Consider the following 15849-nt stretch of genomic DNA (forward strand, 5'->3'; position numbering starts at 1 on the left):
CGCCTTCATCATAATGAGGTGGTCGGAAAGGAAAGTGAGCGGCCCATTACGATGCGGTCCTGACCTCTAGGGGCCCCTTTGTGTTTCAAATGAATGAATTTTCTACTTAATAATTTCTTTTATTGCAGCTGATGTAATGCTTTCACACAGGTTATTGTTTAGTTAAAACATATTTTGCTTTAGTGGAAGGTCAGGAAATGTAGTGAAATCATGGGAAACAAAGACTAGAATTAGAAATGAGATTTATTAACAAATGTTGCAAATCTCGAGATAAAGCCTGTGTATGCTAGTACAGTTCCAGAGAACTGTGAGAGCCAGAGAGAAATATGTACTCCCAGAAGAATACTGAATTCATATTGGCTGAAGACGAAAGAACATGGAAACCTGCAGCATGCATAACAACATTGATTTATGGTGCCTTATAAAAGGGTGTGTTCCAGTACAGTTCCAGAGAATCCTTTTGCCACTCTATCAGACCCATACTCTATGCTTTGCCTCTTGTTGCTTTGCATCCTGCTACTGCTTATTTACCCTATGGTGTTTTAAGATTCTACTGAATCTTTTGAACCTCTCTTTATGCAAAGTTCTGAAATGATTGATTATTGATTTTGAGCTTCATGCTTTATTCTCACTCTTACCTCTCACTTTTGAACTCTTCATGGGATCTGACTAACACCATTTTTGCCTCATTTTTAGTATAGGGATTATTTCCTTTATGCGTTATTTTAATATGAGCTGCTCTAACCATAATTGGTATTATCAATTCTGTAATCTGATTGATATCTGACTAAGGAATAAAGAATCTGAAGTTACTAAACTTTTAATGAGAAAATATGTCCAGTCAAAACTACTTTGGAATTGCATTTGAGATTTGCTTGTGATGATGAAATAGCTCTTTGGGTCATACTACGGTGACAAAGATCCATCACCTGAGAGGAGAAATCGGTGCGGGAATGGGTCCTGATCCTGTGAGAGCTGGTATTTGAAAAGTTGCACCATATTTAATAAAATTTGACGGAACTCCGTGCTATCATCCTGAAAGACAGTATTATTCCAATGTGCCAGTGTCCAAATCCCCCTGGCAGTTGGTACATCCAAGTCATTTGGTTTTCAAACACCAGTTTTAAATGGTACATTTGGTATTACCTAGGTTAACACCTCGTAGACAACCTAGGCCCTCTTGACCTGTCTGGAATTCCTGTGTAGAAGTGGGGTATCAAACCTTGACTACCAAATGTTTTCATGGGTGTTAACGCAAATAGATTCCAGTTATCTCCATCTCCATGACTTGGCCTTCACCCACCCTAACTGACTCACCTGTGGCACTTGCTAGAGGGACTTTCAGGAGCCCACTCTTGTGCTTTATTTGTCAACACCTGCTGGACCTGGCTGGAGTTTTTTGTTTTAAGTAAGAACCACAGGAGGGAATTACTGTTGTTTTACTCTCCTGGAAGCATGTATTTTCTTGCTCTCTCTCTCTCTCTCTCTCTCTCTGTCTATCTATCTCTCGCTCTCCCTTGTGCTGCTTCCCCTTCAGATCCCTGCCCTTCACTTTCACTGTTATTCCCCATTCTTTCCAGCTTGGCTCTAAAAGTACAGAAAAAATGTATGAATTTGCTGGTGTTTGAGTAAAGAGGCAAGGTTGCTTTTGTTTTATCTCCTGTGTTGCACATGTTGCAAGAAAGTCCAGACTTTGGCACACAAAAACAGCATTTATGGTGATGCGACTGGGATGGGTTCCTGTACTCACTGAGCTGGTCTTTAGGCAGACGTTACACCTAGCATGAATAGAACAAGAGGTATCTCTTCTTCTCCTTGAGGCCCTGGGCTGCTACAGAGTATCAAATGGCTCGAGCATTTGTTTTAGTTCTTGTGTAAAGTAAATTAGGTGTTGGCAAAGCTTTTTCTTTAAATTATAGCACATCCTTATTCATGGCTTCAAACAGATGTTATGTGTTTTATGTCCCTGCAACTAGTCCTCTGTGTTGTATGCATGCTGAATCGTGCAACAGGTTTTCAATTTTTTGGGTGTTTCCTTTGTAAAAGGTATTCGTAAAAGAAACCATTGTGTTCATAAATAATGACAATATTGAATTTAATGTACTGTTTTCAAACTCAACTTGAACTGCCAGAATGTAAAACAAATACATGGCTGACCAAGCAAATCATGCATGGAGCTGGGAAAATTCTGAGGTCTGAAATGGTCATGAGGAGTCGGGACTGTAGTGGTTTACCCTGCCTGGTAATATCGAAACACTTAGGCAGATATCAGTATCTTTGAAATTTCCAAATTTTGCCTGAATATGCTGACGCAATAAAATCATTTTTTTACCACCCCTACTATATTTCCTTTTCAAGTTTTCCAGACAGTTCCATTAGGGACTCATCCACTTCTACTTGTTCTCTTGTATAGCTATAACTTCAGGACTAGAATGCACAAAAAAAAACCTTAGACGGGATTAGCTACTCAAGCTGACATTGAAAAGTGAAAGCTTTGCCTGAGGTGAGCCAGTCTGTCTTATGTAAGTGGAGGTTTGATGACTCTTGTGCAGTTAAACAGCGTGCTCTGGAAGGAATAAAGAGGATGTCAAGGTAGTGCTTGCTGCAATAGCCCAATGTGGATAAGTGGATTATTAGTTGAGGTTAATGGTAGTCCACCACAAGTTATAATATTACTGTTCTTGTTAGATCCAGTAAATGTTTAAGTAACTTAAATCTGAAATCAATTCCCAAAAAGTGCAAAGAGCAAACTTTAGGTAACTGGTCACACAAGGCCAGGGCAAAGGTAAAGTGTAAGGCTGGAGGATCAGATACAAGGCCCATGCAGGTCCTGGTCAAAGAGTTACCTTCAGACTTAAACATTTCAGAAAGAAGCTAGAGTCCTCAGCAGTGCAAGGTTGCAGGCTGGATCTGAAGATGGTGTTGACAATGAGTTGGCAAAGGTGGGAAAAGCTCTGAGCGGGAAGCCATCTGTATCGATTTGATACTGCTTGGCATCAGATACAGTGAATATTTCTACCTTTGGGCTTAAACTCTTTTCTGAAAGTTGGATTCCTTAAGAGGGGCAAGGCTGCACGCTGTAACAGAAGATTGTTCAATTCCATCAGATGCCAGTCTGCGTTGAGCCAGCTGAATCGGATTTGCTGCCACAGAAAACAATGTAGGGAGAGCTATGTCAAAGTCAGACCCACCGGCAATGCACTCTCGGCTTATAAGCATGTCAGGTTGATGCCGGTCTTCTGCCGATTCCACAGGACCTTAGGGACACCACTTAAAGGTCAGGATTTACTCCAGCATAAGCAACCAGAAGGATCCAGTTTGAACTGGTCAGCTGAGCTCTTCAGGAAAGTGGGCGGCTTGCAGCTTGTGTGTCCCTGTAGATTAACAGGTCAGCCCACTGACACTTGCAGTCCTTTCCCGAGTCCCGAGTCCCGAGTCCTGGCAGTCCTGGCAGCTTCAACAGGTCCAGAAGTGTTCTGGAGAGGGTACTGGGGTGCTACATTTATGCCCAGTGCCATCCTGTAGGTGAGGAAAACTCCTGACCACACCCTAACCAATGGGGCAAACATTTCCAGCAGTGAGGCTACACATTTTTGCTGCACTTCCTGTGTGTTTACCCACTCTGCCCCTCTATATAAAACCAGCATGGCACAACCGTCCTTCCCCTGTGCAGAGCTCCCTGTGTCTTCCTAGAGGTGTGGCCATGATAATGGCCAAACCTTCCCTTGTGGTCAGGCCAGGCCAGCTCTGGGGTAGCTCCCTCGCTAACTGGATTTTAAGACCAGTTGGCTATGAAGACAAAAGGGAGGTAGGACTAGGTGTGAGCTACATCTGCCAATGATAGGGTAAGCATCCTTTAAAGCTCTGAAAGGGGCTTTGCACCTCCCCCTCCCCCCCCCCGGCCATCCAGCTCGGGGAGGCAAACATCTCGCCACACCCCGGCCCTTTGTCCACTGTTTGGGAGCAATACACACCTCACCAAAGGGGAGCCATCCACAGTCAGATCGCATTGAACACTGGCACAAAGGCACATTTTGCATAGTCAGGAGAATGACAACTTTCTGAAAGTATAACTTTCAAAATAGTAATATAAAGACCAACCTGACTATTACATTGGATTTAAAATTCCTATTAAAATTAGCCTTTCAATAATTTCCTCTAAGTAGTTCCAAACTGAAGCTAAGCATTTATGGTGTTATAATGTAATCCAGTGTTTTTCTATGGGAGAGTTAGCTTTGCCACAGTGAAAAACTATGCTGGAAAATATTATACTACCAGGACATATGTTTATGTTAAGGTGTTTGTTAGGCACATGGCTGCCCTAGGGCTTCCCAGTGCTGATTGAGAGTTACTGACAGAAAAGGGATGAATGGCCCAATTAAAGAATTAAAGAGCTATCGGGGGGACAACCATGCCTTGCGCTTTTTTCTAAAGCTAGGTTCCTCTTCCAGACGTCTCAGACCAAGAGGCATCAAATCAAATCAAATCATGGTATATTTATTAAGCGCACATATCACTACAAAAGTCTCATGGCACTGGTGGATAACCCTGAGATGAAATAGATTTGGTGCAGTTAGATGTCAAACAGCCAGGTCTTCAACTTCCTACAAAAACAGTTGTGATCAATTATGCATGGAGTCCAAAGCTTCTGGATTTGATATGAAAAAGATCCACCTCCCCATCTCGTCCTCTTAATTCTTGAGGTTCTGAGGAGGTGTTCATGTGCCGATCTTAGACATCTGGTAGGTACATAAGGGGAGATAAGACCTCTAATTTTAAGAGGACCCCTGCCCTTTATTGCTTTATGTGCAAGGCAACATGATTTGAACTTAATCCATGTATCACTATGCAGCCAATGTAGCATACATATTTTGGGAAGAGAGTTGCCATAATCCAGGCGGGAGACCACCAGGGATTGCGCCAGGGATTGCATTGCAATTCTACTTAGATATTCTTGGATAAACGCCAAAATCTTCCAGATCATTTTGAGTAACCCAAAGCAAGTAGCAGCCAGCTTTTTAGCTTGATTGTCTATTGTTAGCGCTTTATCCATCCACATTCCCAAATCCTTTATGGGGGAGTGAGGGACATGGGAATTTCCCATACAACTTGGCGAACTGATCACCGGCCTAGGGCAGGGAATGTTTCCCAGAATCATCAGTTCTGTCTTGTCACCGTTTAATTTCAGACAGCAACTCGCCATCCAGTTAGACACTTTTTCCAGACACGGCACTAGTTGATGGTGCTCCAAGTTTGAACCATCTGCAAAGGAGACAACCAACTGTGTATCATCTGTGTATGAGTCTATGAACATCCCAAACTCGTGTATAATTTTCACCAGTGGACGCATATAGACATTAAACAAAGTGGTGCTGAGTGACGAGCCCGGTGGCATCCCACATATAGATGGCATAGTATCAGAGAAGCATGTAGTTTTCAAGGTCGGGGAAGATCTATTCTTTACAAAGTAAGTAAGCCAGTCCATAGCTTTGTTTTGGATCCCAAATTCCTTAAGTCTTTCTAACAAGATTGCATGGTCTACAGTACTGAACGCTGTACTCAAGTCAAGAAGCAGAATTGCGTGAGCGCCACCCTGGTCAGGAATGCTTTTCAGCTCCTCAGTGACACCAAAAGAGCAGATTCTGTGCAGTGCTGGGCACGAAACCCCATCTGTGGAGGGTGTAAATAATGGTTGTCTTCCAAAAAGTGTGACAGCACATGGTTGTCATATTTTTCTAATACGTTCCTAAAACAGGTAAGAGCGAGATGGGACAGTAGTTGACTGCTATTGAGGGATCTAAATGTGATTTCTTCAGAAAGGGCCCAATGATTGTGTTTTTCCATTTCTTTGGAATTATCCCTGACTCTGATGAGAAATTGAGTAAATCAACTATAGTAGGAAGAATTACCTCCATACCCCTAGATAAAATATGTGGTGCTGCTGGATCTAGAGGAGATCCTGATTTGATTCTACTCATAAGTACAAGGGTGTTCTCCTCATTCAGTACTGGGAAGTGGTTAAAATATGCATTCTCTACTTTTTTATACACTAGACACCCTGTCCTATTGGCATTTATGACCTAGGGGTGACATAATTATTAAAAGAAAGGTTTAGGCCTGCAGGAGGATGTTTTGGCAGGTCGAATTAGCAGCTTTAAAACTACTCACCTAGGCTGCAGGCGCATGCCTGGATGCATGCTTTGCATTCTCATGCTAGTGGTGGCACAGTATGTGCTGCAGTCCACAAGTGACATTTAACTTACATGCCCATGGTACACTTTTGAACCATATACTAGGGACTTATAGGTAAGTTAATTATGCCAACTAGGAATGTAGCTAATTTCAACATGTTTTAGGGGTCAGTTCACATGCCCTGGGGACTGGTTGGCAGTGCCCCACTGCGCAGTCAAAATAAACAGAAGCATCAATCCAAACAAAATGGGAGTGGCAATTAAAAGAAAGAGTCATTTTCATACACCCAGCATCAATTCTGCAGGAGAAGGCCTAAATATACTAGAATGAAGTATACTAAGACTTAAACAACCAAAAAAGAAACCACCCCAAGACTGCCTGCTTCCCTGAACCAATGCTTTCAAGTTTTTAATGTCCATGCACGAGTAGCCGATTCAGATCAAGGTTTTGTTTTGCTTTATATTGCTAGATTCCCTGTTCAGCACATTATGAAATCAGGGCTACAAGTCCCCAGAATACTAAAGGATCTACTAAAGCATGGATCTGGGAACCTCAAAAGCTCTGCTGCACATCTAGGGCTCATACCCAAATAGCCAGTGCCTTCAATCTAAGTACAATTTCAAGGTATCTTCCTACTATTTTGCAGTGTGGGATGTATTATACAACTCCATATCATTTTGCTCTGTCTTACTGCTTACCACCCCTCTGCATGTCTCTTGCCACTAGCTCTCTGCCTGTCCCCCCTTCACACTCTGCCATGTAGACCATGTTTGTTTTCCCCTCTTCTCGTTTCTCTGCGTCACCATATTATATCATATACCATTTCATTACCTGATCGCTCATCATCAGAAGGACAAGCATATAATATATTAGGGGACTTGTGGAAATTGCTACAAACTGCACAACACAGATACAGTATGCGTTAATAAAGACTCAGCACTAACCAGAAAGGTCTGCAGAGACCAAAGACATTCACTACAAATTGTTGGTCAGCACAGTACTCTAACATAGACCACCATGCAGGTCCAACTTGGCAAATCTCTTCAACTAAAAAAAATAAACAAAGAAGGGGGTATCCTTAAATGAGAGAAGGTAAAGACCTTCTGTCTGTTAGAGAGTTCTCAGAGAAGTAAAAAGAGAAATTATTTCTTTTTTATGAAACCCCTCACTCACCAACCTGGTTGGTGACATGCTTCATCATCGGGGTCCACCCGAGCAGTCGAATACCACTCGGGTGTGCTTCAACGCCTGATTACAGCGGAGCAGGTTTGTTATTATATCAGTACGTGTAAGTGACGTGTGTGAGTGAGTGAAATAAAGTTAAAAGTAATCCTACTGTACTCCCTAACAAATTTAATATGGAGCAGCAGGGTCACGATTAAAAAAGTGGTGAAGTGTAATACTAATGTAGGTTTAATTTGACCTAAAGTATTATCCAAATATTGACGGTCTACATGTTTCAACCTTTGAGTGTAATCACAGGTTTTCGTCAGGACCTATCGACACACCGGGCGGTCTACACGCACTAAGGTGCATCCAACCCTGGAGCGTCTGTGTGCCACCTACATATACTTGCGAAGGTGGTAAAAAGGGTTCAGGGAGTCCTCTGTGTACAGATGAACCTGAAAAAAGCACATCCAGTTCTGGGCAATCAGAAAATGATCTATTTAGAATTAGAATGAACAGTGCCCATTTCCGTGTGAACTCTCATTTTTGCGCATATAGTCACCTCATTCTGAGTTATGCGCCCCATGTAATTACCATTGGTTGTTGGAACCGAGCATTCATTCCATATTATGCGAAATTAGCATCAACCCACTAAATCATTGTGGAAATCGTGGGTGTCTTATGGCTACACAGCAATTGTGAGTATACTTGATGTGTGATTCTATAGAGTGGACAAATACGCACGTGAAAAAGACTCTATTTGTGACATGCGTGCGCTAAGGAAATTATTTAAAAACAGAACACGGTGGAAAAAAGAAAAAAGGAAACGACTCGCGACTCGCGACTCACTCGCGATTCTTACTCGAATCGTGTCATGGGCTCATAAGGGAGACATACGGTGCTGCATTACTGTTGGACAAGATACACAAAACACGGGCGGCAATGGTCAGAACACTTAACTCTAAGTGCCTCACGTGTGCGTGGCCACCAGCTCTTCCCTACATACTCTTACCTCAGCTCACCGACTGCCTGCCACAAACCTGCGGTGCTTCCCCCAGGCGCCCGGATGTTACTGAATGGGCAGCAAGGCTTCAACTAAATACTCCTCACTTCCTGGTTATACGTCACATGACTAGTGGGCGTGGCCTGGAGTGAGGAGACCATTCTTAAAGCGACAGGTCGATTTCTGCCGGTGAATGGCTAGTCATAGGTGAGAAAAATAAAAGGAGTCAAGAGTGATTATTAAAAATATATTTACATGGAATAGGACCTTCCACACGTAGGAGGAATGCTACAGAGAGGAAAACAGTAATTCAGTTAAAATTACATGGCACAATGAGGTTATTTGTTCAGCACAGAGTTCCAAGGTATGCAATCGTTCATACCATGTTTATGGGTGGACAATCTGTGTATCCAGCGTTGTTCTTTTTCATACAGATATTTCTGTGTGTTAGTACCAGTCACAGTTTCAATTATCATCCAACGCATATCGTTGGATGTATGATTGTGTTGAAGAAAGTGTTCTGTTAGACGCGTGGTTTGTTTTTTGCATCTAATAGTGCTCCTGTGCTCACAGATCCTCTGCTTCACTTTCCTTGTTGTCATCCCTATGTAACGAAGTATACACGGGCAGGTAATTAAATATACTGCATTAGTGGTGTTACAGTTTGTATGTTTTCTTTGTGACCATTCTCTGCCAGGTTCTAGGGATAGTGTTTTTGTGGCTGTGGTGAGATGGCACACGCTACAGTCACCGCATGGAAAATGACCTGTAATGTTAGGTAGTCCCCATGAATTAAGGACAGTACATCTTGTTGGTGTTTCTGGTTGTTTTGGTCAGGTGTGTACCAATGCATCTTTAATACTCCTTGCTCTCTTGAAAGAGAACAAGGGTTTTTCCCATTTTAGATTGCCTGTATTCAGGATGTTCCAGTGTTTGTTAATTGTCCTTGTGACCTGGTTAGAGATAGTACTGTATGTGGTGACGCACGTAAAAGGCGTGTCCGTCACTTGTTTCGGATTGGGTTCCAACAGTGCCTCACAGTTCTGATTAGCAGCCCGTTTTTTGCAAGTTGCCAATATCTTTTCGGGATATCCTCTGTCTGACAATTTGAGTGACAGGTCATTAGCTTGGGAGCGGAAGTCAGAGCTCTTGCTACAGTTTCTCCTAATTCTGAGGTATTGTCCGAAAGGGAGGTTTTCCCTGAGGGGCATAGGGTGGAAGCTATCAAACCTAAGTAGATTGTTTTTCGCAGTCGGTTTGTAGTGTGTGCGGGTTTCAAGGGCCCCGTTCTCTATAGTGATCACAACATCCAGAAAGACTAAGGACTGGGTGTCACTACAGTGAGTAAATCTGAGATGGTCATCGCAGGTATTTATCCATAAGAAAAATTCATTTAGAACATTCTGGGGTCCATTCCATACTAGGAGTACATCATCGATGTACCTGCGCCATAGTGTTATGTTTCTAGAGAAGGGGTTGGATGTGGTCAGGATGAACTTCTTCTCAAAGTCGTAGACATAGAGTCCTGCCACACTAGGAGCGAAGGTACTACCCATAGAAGTACCGCCCGTAAATACAGGGTACCCTCGAACTCAAAAAAATTCCGTTTCAGGGCTAGAGTGGCGCAGTCGATGATAAACCCCTTGGGGGTTCTATGGGACCATTCTGAGTTCTCGAGTGACTGCTCAAGCACGTTTAGGGTCGCATCCTGAGGGATGCTGGTGTAGAGACTTTCAATATCCAGGCTGACGAGGATGGTGTGTTCGTCAACCTGGATTGTTTTAAGTAATGACAGAAGACGTTTGGTATCCTGGAGATATGTTTCCGATTGTTGGACCATAGTCTTGAAAAAGAAGTCACAAAATCGTGATAGTGGCTCCAGGAGTGAACCAATCCCAGAAACAAAGGGCCTCCCTGGTGGTGGGAACTTATCTTTGTGCATTTTGGGGAGGATGTAAAAGTAAGGAATTTTGCCTTCCGTGGTTGTCAAGTAATCTGCCTCCATTTTGGAGATCTCATTGTTACAGGCTGCTGAGTTAACCAATGAACTGATGTCACATTTTAGGTCATTAGATGGATCAGAGGGGAGTGGGAGGTAATTTCTCCTGTCAGATAAGTCTCAAACATTCTGCTTGATACATTGCTTTATCCAGTATGACCACCCCTCCACCCTTGTCAGCTTGTTTTATTACGATGTCCTCACAGTTCTTGAGACCCTCTAAAGCAATTTCTTGTCCAACAGTAATGCAGCACCGTCTGTCTCCCTTATGAGCCCATGACACGATTCGAGTAAGAATCGCGAGTGAGTCTTGAGTCGTTTCCTTTTTTCTTTTTTCCACCGTGTTCTGTTTTTAAATAATTTCCTTAGCGCACGCATGTCACAAATAGAGTCTTTTTCACGTGCGTATTTGTCCGCTCTATAAAATCACACATCAAGTATACTCACAATTGCTGTGTAGCCGTAAGACACCCACGATTTCCACAATAATTTAGTGGGTTGATGCTAATTTCGCATAATATGGAACGGATGCTCGGTTCCAACAACCAATGGTAATTACATGGGGCGCATAACTCAGAATGAGGTGATTATATGCGCAAAAATGAGAGTTCACACGAAAATGGGTACTGTTCATTCTAATTCTAAATAGATCATTTTCTGATTGCCCAGAACTGTATGTGCTTTTTTCAGGTTCATCTGTACACAGAGGACTCCCTGAACCCTTTTTACCACCTTCACAAGTATATGTAGGTGGCACACAGATGCTCCAGGGTTGGATGCACCTTAGTGCGTGTAGACCGCCCGGTGTGTCGATAGGTCCTGACGAAAACCTGTGATTACACTCAAAGGTTGAAACATGTAGACCGTCAATATTTGGATAATACTTTAGGTCAAATTAAACCTACATTAGTATTACACTTCACCACTTTTTTAATCGTGACCCTGCTGCTCCATATTAAATTTGTTAGGGAGTACAGTAGGATTACTTTTAACTTTATTTCACTCACTCACACACGTCACTTACACGTACTGATATAATAACAAACCTGCTCCGCTGTAATCAGGCGTTGAAGCACACCCGAGTGGTATTCGACTGTTCGGGTGGACCCCGATGATGAAGCATGTCACCAACCAGGTTGGTGAGTGAGGGGTTTCATAAAAAAGAAATAATTTCTCTTTTTACTTCTCTGAGAACTCTCTAACAGACAGAAGGTCTTTACCTTCTCTCATTTAAGGATACCCCCTTCTTTGTTTATTTTGTATACCTCAGGGGACTGGGAGTACCCCTTACAACTTAGTTGTGAAATCCCTTTCTCTATCTTTTGTTATATTTTAAATCTCTTCAACTAACATCTCATGTTGGCAGACATTTAAAGAAGGCTATCTACTAGCGAAGGCCTCTGATCACCCTCATGTTTGAATCGACACCCATTACCTCTTGCAGATCCATAAGTTCACAGAGCGGATGACCTCCTGGCACAGCGAGCACAGGAAATCAGATTGAGAACAACATTTTTAGCTAACAACACACTTAAGAGACTTGCAGAGCTAATCAGATCTGCCACCATAACACATTTACAAAATGTGAGGCATATTTACAAGCCCCTTGTGCCTCTTTGCGCCGCCATTGCGTCACTAGGGAGATGCGTCACATTATAAAGCCCTGCGTCACATTATACCTGCGTCAGGTATAATGTATGCAGGGGGCGTTCCCACGCAGGAAAGCCTCGTAAAAGTGACGCAGTGGAATCTACAAGATTTCACTGCGTCACTTTTAGGACGCCACTGCGTCACGACTCCAGCAATGCGTGACTTTTGCCCCAACAGATGCGTCAGAATTTGTGACGCATCTGTCAATCCATCCGCCATGGTGTACCGTATTGTAAATCCATGGTGGCGCAAGCATTTTTTAGGGTGGTGCAAGGAAAGTGACGCATCTCTATAGATGCGTCACTTTCTTGTAAATCTGCCCTGTATGTTTATCTCTCACACTTCCTCATCCATCACATCACTTAGAGCGGCATCCCATTACACAATTACCACACCTCAATGGTTCTAACACACTGTAGGAAAGTCATCCTTTTTTGCCCTGATCACCCCCACTTTTTGACTGATACTGGTGGACACTGACTTTGAAAGTGCCCTGGGCTCTGCTAACCAGACCCAGTCCCAGGGCAAGGGTTCTGTCCTGAAACGGTATTTGGTAATTGGTGTATTACAAGTGGTTCATAAAACATACCACTAAGTCCCTAATATATTGTAGGGCAAATAGGATTAGAGACCCCGGTGAACTTAATGCTCTTAAGTGTGCATTGCTGTGATGTCTGGTGTCATTTTAAAGCTAGCCCTGCTTTCGCAGACTGGTTTAAAAATAAAATTGTGTCAGAATTCGATTTTGGAATTAAAAGTACTTCCAAAGTCCCAAACTACCCTTTTATTAGATATAATCCATCCCTAAGGTCTGTCCTAGGTGCTCCAAAGGTAGGGTGCCTTGTAATAAGAAGCAGGGACATTGTAACACATGTTTTATATGTATTGGTGAGGGAAAACAACCAAAGTCGTTTTCCCCTTTGTAGTGCTGCTAGCTCCATAGGCTACCATAGGAAGGTTTAATTAAACTTTAATAAAGCCTAACAATTGGCATTTGAGCGAGCTAGCAACCTAATTCAAAGTATCAAAATATATGTTACAATAAATCCAACAACTTGCCAAGGTTGGATTTATTATAAATATTTCAGTAAAGTAGATTTAGAACTGATGTAATTAAAAATCATCTAAATTGACCTAGTGTAAACATTGTTTTTGATTTTTAATTTGGACTAATATTATTTTTTTTTTTTTAATGTTATCTAAATTGTTCTAACCTTAATTTCTGCAGCAGTTTTTGTGTGGGACCCACATATAAGGGATACCATAGAAATAGATCTTACTAGCTTACCACACTCGTAGTAGAGCTTAGGGGGTTGTGTAGGGCTAGGGAATTACCAGCTTCTACCAATACTAGAAAGTCAGAGCTGATAAAGGCCCTTACAGCCTGGGCAGAAGCCTAGTTAGCAGGTCCAGCGTCTGAGACAGAGGAGACTAGAGATAGAAGAAGATGGGGAGGAGGACCCTTAGACCTCAAGGAGCAGGAGGCAGAATGCATGTCCACTAATAGAGTAACCAGGGCCGTGCCCAGAGCTAGAGGGGGGAGAGGATCCACCACAGGAGGAGCAAGGCTGTCCCTCAGAGAATGCTAACTTGAGGGCCAGTTACCCTACATAACCCTAGAAGCAGAAAAGTTGGCCCTTGCTAAAAAGAAATGGGCATATGAGGAAAGAAGAGATGGTGACAGTGAAGAAGAGACAGGGGTGTCTAGGTGTGGCGGGTTTGACCCAAGGCTGCCAAGGGGATTGTCCCTAAATATAAGGAAGGTGGTGACATTGATAACTGGCTGACAGCTTTTGAGAGGACCCTTAAGATGAGGAGGATTAACTCTCTATACTAGGGTTCTCTCCCGTGCGAGTTGATTTCAGTAGCTGGGAGAGATAGACTAGTGACCCTAAGGAGGGAGGAAGCTGAGCCCTACTTCCACATGAAAGAAAGCTTGATCAGGAGATTTGGTCTCACCACTGAGCAGTATAGGATGACATTTATGGGCACCCAGAAAGTCTGTACCCAATCCTGGGTTGATTTTGCAGACATGCCTGTGAAGACACTAGAGGGCTGGATATAGGGTAACCAGGTAAGTACCTATGAGGGGCTCTACAATGTGTTCATGAAGGAGCACATATTGAGTAATTGCCAATCAGAGTAGTTACTCCAGTATCAAGTTGACTCCAAACTGTTGAGTCCTAGGGAACTGGGTGAGAGAGAAGATGAGTGAGTTTGCACAAGGGTAACCAAGAAGAACCAGGAAAGGTCCTTTAAAGGTCCCCAAAAACCTGCATCAGGAGGGGTGTCCCTGAACCATTCCACTTTCAAGGGGACGGGGTTTCCAAGGAAGTTTTTTGACCCTAAAAAGGCAAGTGTTATGCCTGTAATCAGCCAGGACACAAGAGGGAAGATGCTGTCTGCTCCAAAAAGCCCTTCACTGGTGGGCAGTCCCAGAGGATTGCTAGTGTAAGTGTGGGGATGGTAGTTGACCCAGAGATGGGAAAGGGTATACAGAGGTGACCTTAGTTTCCGTGGGTGGGGTTAAAGTTGCAGCCCTGGCAGCCTTACCTCCAAGCATGGAGAAGTAAAGGCAGAGGCCTAAAATCAATTAAACTGAGGTTGAGGGACACAGGAGCCAGTGTTACCGTGATTGTTGACAAGCTGGTTTTCCCAGAGCAGATCCAGCCTGGTGTATTCCACAAGGTAACCCATGCAAACCACAGAGCCAAGCTCCATCTCATGGCAATGGTGAGCTTGGAATGGGGAGGTAAGACTGGCCCTAATAAGTTAATTATGTCTCCTGCCCTCCCAGTAGAGTGTTTACAGGGAAATGATCTTGAAGCTTCTGACTGGTCAGTGAAGAAAAGTCCGTATGCAGATGCTGGTCCTCTCTGAATGGGAGGGTATATGCTGTGACTAGGTCACAAACTGCACATTAGGGAAGTGTTGGACAGTTGGACCCTGAAACAATGGGCCAAGCCTCCAGAAACTAGAGAGCCGGCCCAGACAGCTCAAGAGGACCAGGAAGAATCCAACACTGAGGGGAAGATATGGCCTCTGAGGCAGGGACTCCACCCCTGTAAGATCTGTCCGACTTGGCAGAATTGCAAGGAGCCAGTGGACCCACCAGAGAAGAGCTGTACCAGGGGCGCAGAGATTGTCTTACTCTTGAGGGCCTGAGGGAGACCACCACCAAGCAAGAGCAGGGTGATGTCAGTGGATTCCACAGGGTTTCTGGGGGGACGGAGATCTCTATACTGAGGCCAGGGACCCCAAACCAGGGGCAATCGAGAGAGTGGTGGTCACCCAGAAGCGTATCAACTTTCTCCTCACCTTGAGCCATGACATCCCCTTGGGACGGCATTTGGGTCAGACCAAGACCTAGAATAGGCTGGTCAACCATTTCTTTTGGCCACTGGTGAGGCCAGTGGCAAGACAAGGGGCAAGCCAAAGGCTCCCTTGATACCACTGCCAGTAGTTGGCACTTTCTTTGAGCGGATGGGAATTGAAATTGTTCGTCCCCTAAACCCACCAACTGCCTCAGGGAACAGATTTATCTTGGTGGTAGTGGACCATGCCACCAGATATCCAGGGGCAATACCCATCAGAACGGTCACTGCTACCACAGTGGTCAGAGCCCTAATTGGTGTCTTCACCAGAGTGGGTTTTCCAAAGAAGGTGGTCTCATTCGGTGGCACTCACATTATCTCCACCTATCTGAAGGCGATGTGGAATGAATGTGGGTTACCTACAAGATCACCACCCCATATCATCACACGACCAATGATCTGAAGGAATGGTTCAACAAGACCCTGAATGATGGGGGCGTGGTCTAGCCACGAGTGGAGAAGGC

This window comes from Triturus cristatus, chromosome 1_2, assembly GCF_964204655.1.
Source record: "Triturus cristatus chromosome 1_2, aTriCri1.1, whole genome shotgun sequence".
Lineage (NCBI taxonomy): Eukaryota > Metazoa > Chordata > Amphibia > Caudata > Salamandridae > Triturus > Triturus cristatus.